A 14,710-nucleotide genomic window follows, 5' to 3' on the forward strand; every position below is an offset into this window, starting at 1 on the left:
TCTGAGTGTGGGAAAAGATTCAATCAGCCACCCCACTTACTGAGACATCTTGGCAGCCACACAGATGATAACTGTTTTAGTGACCTGAACTGTAGTTGTTCATTTTTATCAAATGTTACATACACAGTCTTTGGTTGATTGGAGAACAAATAACGAGACACATACAGAGTGGAAATAGGAAATACATACCGGTAATGTTGAACTCTGTAAATAAATCTGTGCCAATATTTTACAGTTTCTCCTTCACTATCAATCCATTTTTATGGAGGTGAGAAATTTCAGGGAAAAATCTTTCCTTAATTGTTCAAACAGCCAAATGATGCATTCGGGGTAGGGTGTGGGACGTGGCTAATTTAAATCTGGTAATGTGTAAAGTGGCAGGTTTAATTAATTACATCAAGTTAAAAGGCCTCCGTGACAACAGTGCCCATCAGGTAGTGTACTTTAGAGTCGTGTGGGTGGGTTGTGGAGGGGTTAGGTGGTGTGGATTGAAGTAACATTTGGCAAACTGATGGCACTAAAGACAGTTCAGGTTCTCGCTCCTGAAGGCTCATGTCCAAGTATTCTAAAGCAAGCAGCTACAGAGATTGAGGATGCATTGGTTATAATTTTGCAAACATGCTCAGGTTGTGGAATAGACCCAGCAAATTTTAAAATGTCAGTTTACTTAAAAAGTCTGGTAAACCCCTGGAATGTGAGAGAAATAACATGAAACAGAGTTTCCTCAGAAATGAACTCTCTCAGCCCTGCCCTCAATACATGCTGATTTCTGGAGATTCGAGTGTTTTACTGTGGTAGACCAGGTCAGCAGCCTTTCTGCACCAGCTTGGATTCCGACAGGTTTATTTGAAATAAAAGCTTTTAGAGTGCAGCCTCTTCGCCAGGTGAAGTGAAGCTCACAAGCACCGAACGTAAAATCAGAGAGACCAAAAGAGCGAACAAACGGTGTTGAGTCTTGATAGCCTGAATAATAATTCTCTTGAGCTGATCAAAAGTATCATTTGGTCCGAGTAAATTGTGTCAATAACTGAATAGTAAGGAATGGAATATAATCCAATTAATTGAGTCAGAGAGTCAATTACAAAACAATAAAAATCGGATGGCGTTGGAGACAAAACAAATGGCTGGAACAACATGATATGTAAAGAGGTAACAAAGCAAGGGTTTAAACAAAATAACAAGTAATCCAATTTTATTAGAAAATAATAATTGCAGTAGAGAGATCACAACAAGTTGTCAAAGTGATATATCAAAACGGGACAAAAAGGAAGATTTTTCAGATACAGAACAGTCTGGTGGGGTTATATGTAGCGTGAAATGAACCCAATATCACAGTTGAGGCCATTTTCATCGGTGTAGGAAACTTGACTATCAGCTTCAGCTCGGTGATTCTGTGTTTGTGTATCTCAAAGGCTGCCTTGGAGGAGGCTGTCCCGAAAACTAGGGGCTGAATGTTCTTGACGATTGAAGCAATCCCCGACTGGGATTGAACATTCTTTTCTGGTGATTGCTACATGGTGCCTAGTCATCTTTTACTGTTGGATCTGCATCGTCTTGCCAACATACAATGCCCCAGGACATCCTTGTCTGCAGCTTATGAGGTAGACAACTCGGTCAAGCGACGTAAGTGCGTACCATTTACACCTGGGCACATTCTTTCCTGTCTGGGAACAATATCAGATATAGGAACAGGAGGGAGACATTCAGCCACTCAAACCTGGTGCACCCATCAGCAAGATCAAAGTGAATCTGCATTAAACATCAAAGCCTCTTTTCTCCCAGATCCATATATTGTTTAATTTGAGATAATGGGAACTGCAGATGCTGGAGAATTCCAAGATAATAAAATGTGAGGCTGGATGAACACAGCAGGCCAAGCAGCATCTCAGGAGCACAAAAGCTGACGTTTCGGGCCTAGACCCTTTTCTGATGAAGGGTCTAGGCCCGAAACGTCAGCTTTTGTGCTCCTGAGATGCTGCCTGGCCTGCTGTTTTCATCCAGCCTCACATTTTATTATTGTTTAATTTGGTTGTTTTTTGAGAATCTTTCTCCCTCATTTAGAACACTTTCAGTGATCTCGCCTCTGCAACTGCTTCAGGAGACAATTCCTGATATTCTCTACTCTCTGAGAAAAGAAATTCCCTCACATCTCAATGAGAATCCCTTTATTCCGCAAATCTGTCTTTAGTTCATGATCCATCTACTTGTGAAAAGATCTTCTCAGTGTCTAAACTGTCGAGCACCGTCAGAATCTTGCATATTTTTAACAAGAACAGCCTGTCATCCTTCTCAAATGTTGTAAAGAAAGGTCTGGCATGTTTGGCCGTTCTTAACCTTCATCACAGGAATCAGTCTATTTAACCTCTTTTGAACAAACTCCAATACCATTACATCCATTAAAAACAAGGGGACCAAAACTGTCAACATGGCGTGAGGACTCACAGACTGTGCACAGTTGGAACGAGACATCCATATTTTAAAACTAAAACCCCATAGTAATAAATGGTAAAATTCTGTCTGACTTATTAAATATTTGCTGCAGCTCTCTGCTGGCCTTGTGTGTTTCATCCTCAACAGCAACCAGGTTACTCTGCACTGCACTGTTTAGGAGTTTCTTTTGATTTTAATCGCAGCCTGGCTTTTGACTCTTCCTCTGAAAGTGCATGAGTTCACTTTCCTAACATGAAACTGCATTTGCTAAGTTTTCACCCGCTCAGTCAACCTATTTATATCCTTTTTCTGTATACCCACGTCCTCATCACAGCATTCCCTCCCTCCTACTTTGTATCATCAGCAAATCTGGACACGTCACGCTGTCACTACCTCCAAGTCATGAATACAAAGACAAATAATTGAATACCTATAAATGAGCAGGCTTGCACTCCACAAATTATGTCTTTCCAACTTGAACAATACCCATTAATCCCGATTCTGTGTCTTCTGTTACTTAATCAATCAGAAGTCCATGATCATTTACTACCCAACACCGTGATCTCTGACCTTGTGCTATGACCTTTTTATATGGCCCCCTTTTGAGTGGTATGGAAAATTCAAGTACACGTCATTTCCGGGTTCCCATGATGAACTCCGCTTTTAGTATTAGCAAGCAACACTGGAAAAATTGCCAAGTGCAGATTTCCTTTCAGCAAACGATGTTAACTCATTTTGACTGTTGTCATCTTTGGTGAATATTCTGCTATTTCTTCCTATACATTGTTTCCTCGAATTTTCCAAATGACAGGTAAGCAATTGGAGCAGATGGAAGCCATTTGGCCAATCAGGTCAGCTACACTTTTAATGAGGTCATGGCTGCTTTGGTAATCCTGAACACCACTGTTCAGCATGATCCACGTGGCCCTTTACTCCTGAAATGACGAAATATCTATCTCAGCCTTGAATATACCAAGCCAGGACAGCGTCTTTTGTCAGGTTCGTTTTCGGAATCCCTCACGGACTTGCTGCAATAACAAGACGTTGACCTGTTCAAAAAAACACAAGTCATTTTATGACGAAGCAATTACAAGCTGTGGAGAATCACTGTAGTCAACGCGGCACAGAGTGCAGAGCCTCGCAAGTAATTCTCCCCTAACAGCAGAGAGTCCCCGCTTTTTATACTTTACAGAAGGCATGAGACAGAAAACAATTTCACAATTTACAAAAGACATGATTCATGAAACAATTACGACAGCAGACAAAAACAGGATACCAAACAAGTATTGCATCAAAACATAAAAGACCAGGATATAGTATCGATTGCTAGTGAAGTAGCTGCTAATGGCAGGAGGCGATTTTGAGTTGTTGTCTGGGACAGATTCTGATTTCAAGATGCCAGTGTGTCTGGCTAGGACAAAGTCAGTGCCCTGGTCCCTTTGTCAGCGACAGAATTTGCATGGTTTAGAAGTTTCACACCTTTACAAATATTCCCCACCTAACCCTATTTGAAACAGTTTGCTTCTAATTTTAATTCAGTCAGGAAGCTTAAGACAGTGTCTGCATACCGATGTGTGAGAAGATAACGAGTTACAAAAGCTTTACATCGAATTCCTAGCTGGGCAGGAAGCTTCAGGGCCGTGCCTGCATACTTATGTGAAGGTGGATAAGAGTTTACTTCTATAAATTAAAGTCTCTGCGTAGGAATCAAATGCAGATAAGAGACTTTAATTTATAGAAGCATAGAAATGTTATCACATTAACATCTCATTCCCTCCTTTTGTCATTTCATGATCATTTATAAGGGGGCCTAGAGGGGAGCTGCCAGCCTGTCAAACACAAATCTGCAGCAAGGGTTCAGGCATGCCATGAATGTACATCAGGCCGCTATGACAACCATTAGAACAACTAACCCATGCAGCAAATATGAGCCCCAAGAACTGCCCATAAGCCATCCCAACAAACCCTCTCCAGGGTGGGGTCCCTCACTGTACTGTTCCACCTGCCGCTGTATGGCTTGAATAGCCTGGGTAATGTTAGAGGTCTCGTTGTTGAGTGGGTAACGCACTTGTCCCCTATAATAGTACATACACCTCCTTGCTGAGCCAGCTGATAGTCCACTGCATACCAGGTTTGCTGAGCATAGAGCCAACGTTCAGCCAATTCTTGGTTGACTGCTTCCAATGCCGTCATTGTGCTATTTCCCAGGGCGGTGAGTCCACATATAAGGTAATTCTGTTTTTATGCGGCCACCGCCCCAGGGGACCCTCCCAAGCTGACAGTTCCCAGGAAGCTGTATCTGAGGAAGAGCCCAAGGCAACTGCGTTCTGCCATGCAGAGCAAAACTCCCGGATCAGGAAGCATGTGACAATTCGCCGTTGAATTCAGGCTTGTTGGGGACAAGGGATCATGACGGGCCCAATGCTTCCAACAGCAAACAACACCGGCAGAGTTGGAGTGGCAGTAGTGAAGGTCCCATCAAGGAGGAAAGCAAATACTTTTTTTGCCCGGCAGCAGGTAACAGACTCCCGTATTCCTTGTTAGCTATGCCAGGAGGACTACCCTTATGTGGATGGAAATTTGCGGAGTTAAATGGAAATGACTCATAGTCAGTTTTTACCTGAGCGCCATTGCAATCCCCACATGTCCACTGTATGCCTGGGATCACAGTTATGGGCTTAGATTCTAAGCAGGGGCAATTCAACAATCGTCCGATAGTGATGCAATTTCTCTTTTCTCACTGATTGGGCCAGGAAACATTTTGGGGGTGATTAGTAACTAGAGCAGGCACACAGCAAGTCCCAGTTCCATTAAAGCAAAACGGATAGATGTTGGGGCCTGTACAGTTAACCCCTTTCTTCCCATGCCCAGGTCTAGTTTCCCCACAACCAGAGGGGCCACTAACTACCAGTTTCACACATGTACCCTGCACACCCTTCGTCCATGTTCCCTCCTCCCCTCGGCAAGGCTTGCCAGAATACTCTATTTCATAAAGCTGACTAGGGTTCCAGGCAGGTGTCGCTACAAATAACGCTTCGACAGACCCTGCTAGCAGGTAACATGCTGTCTGATTCCCGTGCAGCTGGATGTTCTATAAAACAGGCTGTCCTGCTGGCCACGCACGGGCAGAATAATACTCAGTCCAATGGTTAACTGCACGCTGATGAGGAAATTCATCGTTTAGAGTCACTTAAGTGGGTCCAGCGATTCTGTCCTTTAACTTTAAGGGCTGTCGGAGTCTGAAGAATCACTTTTTACGATCCTTTCCAACTTGGTCCAAGCTTGGGGCATCCCCAGTCCCGGACATGTACAAAATCTCCTATCTGCGGCCACGAAGATCGATCCTGAATCTCGAGGTCTTGTTCCAGTGTCTGCAGAGGTGGTCCGAAGACACACTTCACTTTAAAGAAACTTTAAAGATGATGTCAGTTGTTGGAAATATCTTTGCATTTCTTCTCCCATCACGTTTAGGTCAATTTGGGTGGGTGGGCTGGTATTGGCATCCCAGGTGTTCTGCTGCATCGGCCATAGACTATTTCTGCTGCTGAGAGCCCCGTAGTAAAATGGAGTGTTATTTGCATGTGATACAAGGCCAGTGGCAAAACCTTTAACCAATTAAGGCCACTTTCTGATGTCAACTTGGTCAATTTAGTTTTAAGTGTTCCATTAGCTCTCTCTACGATCCCTGCTGCCCGAGGGTGGTTGGCACAGTGGAATTGTTGTTGGATATGTAATATATTACACAGTTCCTTATTAATTTGCCCTACAAACTGAGGGCTGTTGTCCAAACTAATTTGTCACGGGACTCCAAACCTTGGTGTTATTTTGGTTAATAACAGTTTTACTACTGTTGAGGCTTTGTTGTTTGTCGTTGGGAAAGCCCCTATCCACCTACTGAGTACATCTACAATGACAAGACAATATTTGTAACAGTTTACACGTGGCAGTTCAATAAAATCCAGCTGAATGCATTGAAATAGTCCACCTAGAAAGGGTGTTTTTCCTGGTGAACAATTCACTCCCTGACCCACGTTGTTTTGCTGGCATGTGGGACAAGATGCCATGTCAAGACTGGGCTGCCTCAGCCAGTCTCGGGTGCCACCAGGTACGGAACATAATACCACTCATTCCCTCCTTGCCAAGGTGGGTGTCAGAATGCAGACAGTCAACAAGCATAGGTAATAAAGTATCAGATACACACACTTGGCCGATTGGGGTATGCAAACATCCAAATATTCTCTTCAGAAGCAGGGACATCCCCCTGTAAGTGTCGAACAGTGACCATATCTGGCATGCCCATCATGTCTGAAGGCGTGCAATTTACTGCCTGCTTCTTCATAGAGGGTATAATAAAAATTGGGTCTGCAGCAGCCTGTTTAGCAGCCAGATCAGCCCGAGCACTGCCCCGAGTAACTATAGAATCAACAGCGGCATGGGCAGCGCATTTGATAACAGCTAAGTGTTTAGTTTGAAGCGTGAAACTGTTTAGGGAGGAGAATTGCCTGGAGGTTTTCAACAGGCAGGAAATCCTGGATGGGTGTACCTGAGGACGTTAAAAATGCACACTAGGTCCGGAGAAGGGAGTGGAACATCAGTAAGGTCCGGGCGGGGAGAGGTTAGAAATTGGTTCCTCAGCAGGCAGTCATGTGGGTGTTCGCTCAGAAATGTGGCTGGGTTAATAGTGGAGCAGGAAGAGATAAGGAACAAATCGCAGGGAGAATCTGGGAACAAGGGGGTAATCCCTGAGCTACAGTGTCCAGGCGAGTGGAGTAGTAGACAACTGGTCATTATAATTCAAGTTTAAAGGGCCTATTTGTAAATCTGTCAGTTTCAGTATGATGCCTGTGCATGTGTAAGTGATGTAGTACCACACGGGGTAGGGCAGTTTAAATACCCACTCCGCATGATGATTGCTCTCAGTCAGGAGGAAGGGCAACAGGGTGAGTGCACAGGAGGAATCTCCACTCTGTGTCATGTCTCATTTACGCAGTGCCACCATATCCCATTTACCAAACTGAACCAGGGGGGCAGTATGGGCACTAACATTGCAATGGTGTCCTGAACTGAGAGAGAGAGTGGCAGGAGGGGACGAAAACTCTAGTTCGTTTAAAAATTACCAAAGAAGAGTTGGATTTGTACATGCTAAAAAAACAAATTTACCATACACAAAAGTCAGAAATTCTTGGGGAAAAAAAATAATGTTGCAGGTGGGCCCGAGGACCCAAAGGAGCCACAGCTGTGGGAGAAACTGTAAGTTTCAAGAGGTATCAATGACCTGGATAAGTGTTTGTGACCCCCCGCCGGGGCCACAGCTGTGGGAGAAACGGCAGCCGGCAGTTTCAAGAGGTATTGATTACCTGGAGAAGTGGGCGTGAATTTTAAAACAATGGCGTGTGCCATTGATAGAAGCTGCTCTCCTGCCTTAAAGCGCTGGGGGGGGGGGGGGGGTGTGGGGCGTGGAATTTCACAGTGCTGGATGTCTCGAATGGTTTCTGCTCTATCCCGGTTCAGCAGGACCAGTACGAATTCGCATTTACTTTTAAAGGACAACAGTACACGTGGAGTTGTCTGCCACAGGGTTTCCATTATAGCCCCAGCATTCTCCACCAGTGTATGGCAGACTGTTTAAAAAGATTTCAGTGAGCCACACAGACTTGTACAGTACGTGGACGACATGCTTTTGCTCACAGACAATTGAGAGGAACATGGACCCCTACGTAGTGAGTTGTTACAACTCCCATGCAAGACCGGTTTGAAGGTAAACCCGAAGAAGGCACAGGTAAAGTTGAGGGTGGTCAAGTTCCTGGGACTGACCACGAGGGCTGTAGAGCGCAGCATAGATGCAGCACAGGCGAAAGAGAGCTTGGGACGGGGCGGCTTGGTACATTTGATTAGTGCCCAGAATGTAATCTATAAAATCTTCTGGGTTAGTTTTTCGATCAGGGACCCTTGACATAATTAAACACATCTTTTGTGGCTTACAAGGGGTATAGACTTGCATTGTATTTTGACCCCCTTGTGTTGTGTTCAGGTGAGGGACCGTGCGATTCGGGAATTGAGAGTGATTTTTTTTTGTTACAGGGGTCCTTCTTTAGAGGATGGCTATTCGAGGGTCTCTTCCAAACTTTGTCCTCACATTCACTATCCTCTGCATATGAGCTAGGACTATCATATTCTTGGCTAATTGGTGGAGTCGCCAGGAAACAGTAAACAGGTGTTAGAGAGTCAAGTAGGCTGCACCCTGGACTTATGTCTTCCTGGGCTTCTCTTATGTGTTTTAAAAGGATCCTGTCATCCCTCCTTTTGTTCACGAACAGTCTGATCTGCGTCCTGTTTCCTGTGTATCTGTTTAGTTTTAGATCTGGCAGGACAGGAGATCGGGTCTGTACAAGCCGTGGGTTTGCCAGGGGATTCATGTGGGCTGACTACTGAAGGGCCTGGAGATTCTATAGGAGGTTTAGTCTGGTCAGCGTATGGTGGCGGTTGCTGGGACTGATGGTAGTGCTGGGGTGCCTGCGGATGTAGATTAGCCAAGAACAGTTAGGGTTGTGGAGCGGGTTGTCATCCCGATGGGGCAGAGGGATGCCTTCCCCAGTCCTCCTCGTCTTGCTCATCTGTCATTAATTTGGAACAACATCGGCATGCGAGATATGTCAGGAGGTACCTCCGATATTTTGTTTCCTGTCAACGCGGCCTGCCGCTCTCGCCCCCGTTCTTTGTCTCGTTGTTCTCTCTCCTGCCTTTCTCGGTTACCTCTTCCCCTTTCATTCATCTCATGGTCCTCACACTGCAGTTTTAAAACTTCCCAAGTTTTTGGTTTCCCCTCATTATCACAGGCACTGATCCCTCTCCTACGTGCATTATCCACCCAACTGGCCAGTTTTGATTTTTCAGTCAGGTCCTCAGCACTCTTTCTCCAAAATGACATTAACCCTTTCCATCTGCTCCCCGCATGGCGTGTCCATCGTGCTACTTCTGCTTTAGTGCATAAATCTATATCTCACGTTCCCCCAATGGCCAAATCTCAATTTCCAATCTTTTGTTAAGCATGCTGACAGACGTCTGTACTGTACTTCATTTTCGGGATCATCCTGGCATAATCGATGTAAAGGAGTGCCGACACCCGATTTATCCAGTGTTTGTCCCAATTTTCCTTTGCTTTTTTATTATTTTATTAGCACTTTCACTTTTTACTATCTATATACTACAGCAGTGTCCTTAGTCTTAACACCAACTTCAGGGTCCTAATCTTCGCGTCGGGGATTTCCCCTCTTAACAACAGATCTAAGGCAGGGTGGTTGAAACAGACACACACTGTAACTACACTTTTTTACTTATCTCGATATACTACAGCAGTATCCTAAGTCTCAACACCCACTTCAGGGTCCTGACCATCGCGTGGGGGATTTCCCCTCTTAACAACCGATCTAAGACAGGGTGGTTGAAACAGACAGACACTGTAAATTCACTATACCTAGGTCTTATACTAATCCCCCACCTTTTCCCTATTGCCCGACACAGGGTTTCACCCCCGGTTACCGGGGGAAATCTCTCCTCCCGGATTTTAAAAATTACCAGTTATCTGACCTGCGGACTCTAACCCTGGTCACCGGGGGAGTCGTACCTCCGGGATTTCTTTACTCAGTTATCTGACCTGCAGACTCTAACACCGGCCACCGGGGGACTCGAACCTCCCGGATTTCTTTGCTCACCTGAGGGCTCAAACCTCCAGGGGTTAGGATTTAGCAGTGTTCAAGACCATGAGTTGTCTCGGGTTCCATCAGTACAGAGCCACGCAGGGGCGAGGGGTCACACGGGTGGCAGGTTAGTGAGACAGACCAAGGTGAATCATACCTTGCGGGCCCATCCGCCTCACTCCACCGACACACGAACGGCCACTTATTCAGCCCTCCACGTGAGACTGCTGTACATGTTGGAACCCTGCTCGTTGAACCAAATGTCAGGTTCGTTTTCGGAGACCCTCACGGACTTGCTGCAATAACAAGACGCTGACCTGTTTAGAAAAAGACACAAATCCTTTTATTACCAAGCAAGTACAAGCTGTGGAGAATCACTGTACTCAACCTGGCACAGAGTGCAGAGTCTCGCAAGTAATTCTCCCCAAGCAGCAGACGGTCCCCACTTTTTATACTTTACAGAAGACATGATACAGAAAAAAAAATCACAATTTACAAAAGACATGATTCATGAAACAATTACTGCAGCAGACAAAGACCGGATACCAAACAAGTATTGCATCAAGAACACAAAAGACCAGGATATAGTATCGATTGCTAGTGAAGTAGTTGCTAATGGCAGGAGGCGATTTCGAGTTGTTGTCCGGGACAGATTCTGATTTCAAGCTGCCAGTGTGTCTGACTAGAACAAAGTTAGTGTCCTCCCCTTTGTCAGCGACAGAATTTGCATGCTTTAGAGGTTTCACACCTTTACAAAGTTACCCCACCTAACCTTATTTGAAACAGTTTGTTTCTAATTTTAATTCAGTCAGGAAGCTTAAGACAGTGCCTGCATACTGATGTGTGAGAATGAGTTACAACTTCTTCAGGGCAGTGCCTGCATACCTTTGTGTGAGAAGAAAAGGAGTTACAAAAGCTTTACACTGAATTTCTAGCTGGGTAGGAAGCTTCAGGGCAGTGCCTGCATAGCTATGTGTAGGTAGATAAGAGTTTACTTTTGTAAATTAAAGTCTCTCTATAGGAATCAAATGCAGACAAAAGACTTTAATTTATAGAAGCATATAAATCAATGGGATGTTATCACATTAACATCTCAACCATGGCCAGTAACACTGGCCAATTGAGCCATGGAGTCACAAAATTGCACAGGGTGGAAACAGACCCTTCGGTTCAACGTGTCCATGCTGACCAGATATCATAAGCTAATTTAAACCTATTTTCCAGTATTTGGACTATATTCCTCTAAATGCTTCCTATGTATGCACCCAGGCAAAAATGCCTTTTAAATGTTGTAATTATACCAACCTCCTCCACTTCCGCTGGCAGTTCATTCCATATATGCTCCACCGTCTACATGTAAAATTTCCCCTTGGGTCCCTTTTATTCTCTGTCCTGGGAAAAATTCCTTGACTACTCATTCTATCCATGGCCCCCATCATTTTATAAACCTCTGTAAGGTCACCCTTTCATCTCAAAGGAAAATCACCCCAGCCTATTCAGCTTCTCTGTACAGCTCAAACTCTCCGAACCCAGCAACAACCTTATAAGTCTTTTCTGCACCCCTTCAAATTTAATAATAGCTTTCCTATACCAGCGAGACTAGAACTGAAGACAGTATTCCAAAAGTGGCTGTAACAATGTCCTGTACAGCTGCAACAAGACATCAAAACTCTGCACTCAATGCAATGACCAATATTTATTTTCTTCATTACTTGTTTTCTTCATTACCCTGTTTAATTATGTCTTCATCTTCAACGATCAATGAACCTACTTCTCAAAGTCTCTTCATGCCGCAACACTCCGTAGGACCCTACGATCAAGTGTGTAACTCATATCCTGATTGGCCTTTACCAAAATGCAACACCGCACACTTATCTGACTTAAATTTCATGTGAAAATCCTTGGCTCAGCAGCCCATCTAAGCAAGGTCTAGTTATAAATTGAGACAACAAACTTTGCTGTCCACTACAACACTAATTTGGTGTCATTTGCAAAAGTACTAATCATTGTCCTTATTTCACTTCCTTTTTTTTATATAAGATGGAGCAACTCAAATCCTTGCAGTCCAACACTGGTCACAGGTCTGCAGTCCAGAAAACTACCTACCACTCTTTTAAAAGAAAGTTGTTAACAAAAATGTCTGAGATCAACCCAACACTGTCCCTGAAAGATTCTCCCAGAGCAGAGATTGTACCAGGTGAAACATAGAACAAAGCCCATTCCGCTGTTTCAAAACAGTAAAAAGAATTGCTTGATTTTGTTAAAGGAAAATAAAAACCAAATTTCTCTGGGGAGAAACAAAAACAAATAAACAAGCAAATAATAAAGCTGTGCATTCACTCCAACCCTGACACCCGTTTTTAGGCAAGGACCTCAGAGCATTGAAAATAAACTCAAGCAAAATCTGAGAAAGCAAATGAATAAACAAACAAATGAACAACTGAATAATTAAATCGCATCAGCTTTGTCCCATCGAACACACCTGGCAAAGGGTAATAGCTGGGAGTCCCCCAGCCTATTTTAGCAAGATATAAAATTTCCAACACATGAATCTCAAGTAACTAAATCTGGGACATGGGCAATGATGAAATACAATAAAAGTCCCCTTGGCTTTTCCACGTGTTCCAAAATCAGAACAAAGTGAAGATAAACCAGCCCCCCCTACCATGACACAAAACTGAAAACAAACACAAACTCTAAAGGCAAAATGGAAACTTCTACTTCAGAAACAATGAGCTAAACCAGCATTTCATTATCCAGGTTGATATGGCACTCCAGCTTCCATGATGCTAATGCTCTGAACATGTTTTGAACGTGTTAGTAGGCAACGGCATCAGGACGCGGATGCAACTGCGAAAGAGGTGCATATAGTCAGGAACAACAAGTCTATATTTTAGGCCATTGCCTGGACTTGTTATTGGCCAATGTGGCCAGGTCCAGGAACAAAACTTAGGGAAGTCTCGTAGACTTGTCTGCCTCTGTCTGCGCTGAGTGCTACTAGATCAGGAGAGCAGAGTTGAGATGCAAACAAAGCTTAAAGAGGAGCCCCTTCAAAGACGAAACAGGAGATGCAGTCAAATGCGCTCGATGTATTGAAGGAAGACCATCTACTCCAGGCCACACAGCATGTTTATGGTCTGACACCCAATAATCTTGCTCAGTTGCCTGTTGCACAGGACTGCCACATGCAGCACTGTCTACACCAGGCCCCCATTGTAAGAGGAGAGGATGCCTTTGCAGAGGGGACCTCCACTGGTAATTTCCACAGCTAGAGGGCAAACAGTCACGCAAACAGTACCAAAACGTAGCAGCCACCAGATGGCGTATCATCAGCATTTGTGCCTTGTAGGACATCTCCTGAGACAGTCCTTTCCAATGTGCTTGGCGAGTGGTCACCATGGTTTCTAACTCGTGTCATTTTGCTGATCAGAATTCTTCACAAGGCAACAATGTGCTCTCAGGTCGAGGACGTCAATGGTACGCCAAGTGAAACACTGGAGCTCCTCTGGTTGGGTGCCGTCTGTCATGGATCGATCAGAAATCCTAAACATTTCAGTCAGATGGCATCTAAATGCACAGCAGTGAAGACTATGTTACATCAACCCGACCTCCATGCTGTCCTAAAGGGCACCAAGAGGATATCCGTGAGATGGCACAAATTGTTGGTCAAATGTCATGGGGAAGCGTCCGCGACATGTGGTCAATATCGATTTCTGGATGGACAGGTATCAGCTCACCAGCAAGCTCACTGTACTTCTGAAGCTTTGGGGCCGAGTGCTTCATCCATCAGGCTCTGGATGGCTCACATGGATCAGAGATGGATGGATGGTTTTGGAATCAATTTTGCCCATGTTGGCCAGTGCATTCCTCTGCCATGCAAATTTGTTCCAGATTCTGATCAAACCTCCATCCTGACATGTCTCCACCATCGGCCAACACAAGCTGTTCTCGAGGACAAACCTGTTCCTGACCTCCCTGGAGATAGTTGCCCCTCCCATAGAGGGAGAGTTGTGGTGTGCGCCAACCATATCCCAGAATGTGATCAGTTCCAGATAGCAGATAGGCAATTCCTGAAAAAAAGATCGCAGGCTGGGATTATGCCACAAACTGGGATTGCATGTCATAACGGAAGCCACACACCTGACGGCAGAAATATGTAATGAGGGTGCGTCACATTGGAGGAGGCACGACATAAATGCATCCCTGCAGGGTCTGAAGAAGGAAAGCCCCGACCATCGCTGTCCCTTGTGCCAGAAAAGACTCAATGACCTTTTTCTGAATGGTGGTAACAAAGCTGGGGAATGGCCCAAAATGAGTAGCCAATAAACAACCTGGCAGCCACCAAATGACTTATCATCAGCACTGGTACCCTGTAAGACGACACCCGAGACAATCCTTTCAAATGTGCTTGGCGACTGGTCACCATGGTTTCTAACTCGTGTCATTTCACTGATCAGAATTCTTCACAAGGCATTATGGGCTCCCAGGTCGAGGAAGTCAATGCTAAGCCAAGTGAAACACTGGAACTCCTCTTGTTGGGTGCCATCTGTCATGGATTGAACAGAAATCCTAAAACTTCAGCC

This window comes from Stegostoma tigrinum, chromosome 7 (assembly GCF_030684315.1).
Source record: "Stegostoma tigrinum isolate sSteTig4 chromosome 7, sSteTig4.hap1, whole genome shotgun sequence".
Taxonomy (NCBI): domain Eukaryota; kingdom Metazoa; phylum Chordata; class Chondrichthyes; order Orectolobiformes; family Stegostomatidae; genus Stegostoma; species Stegostoma tigrinum.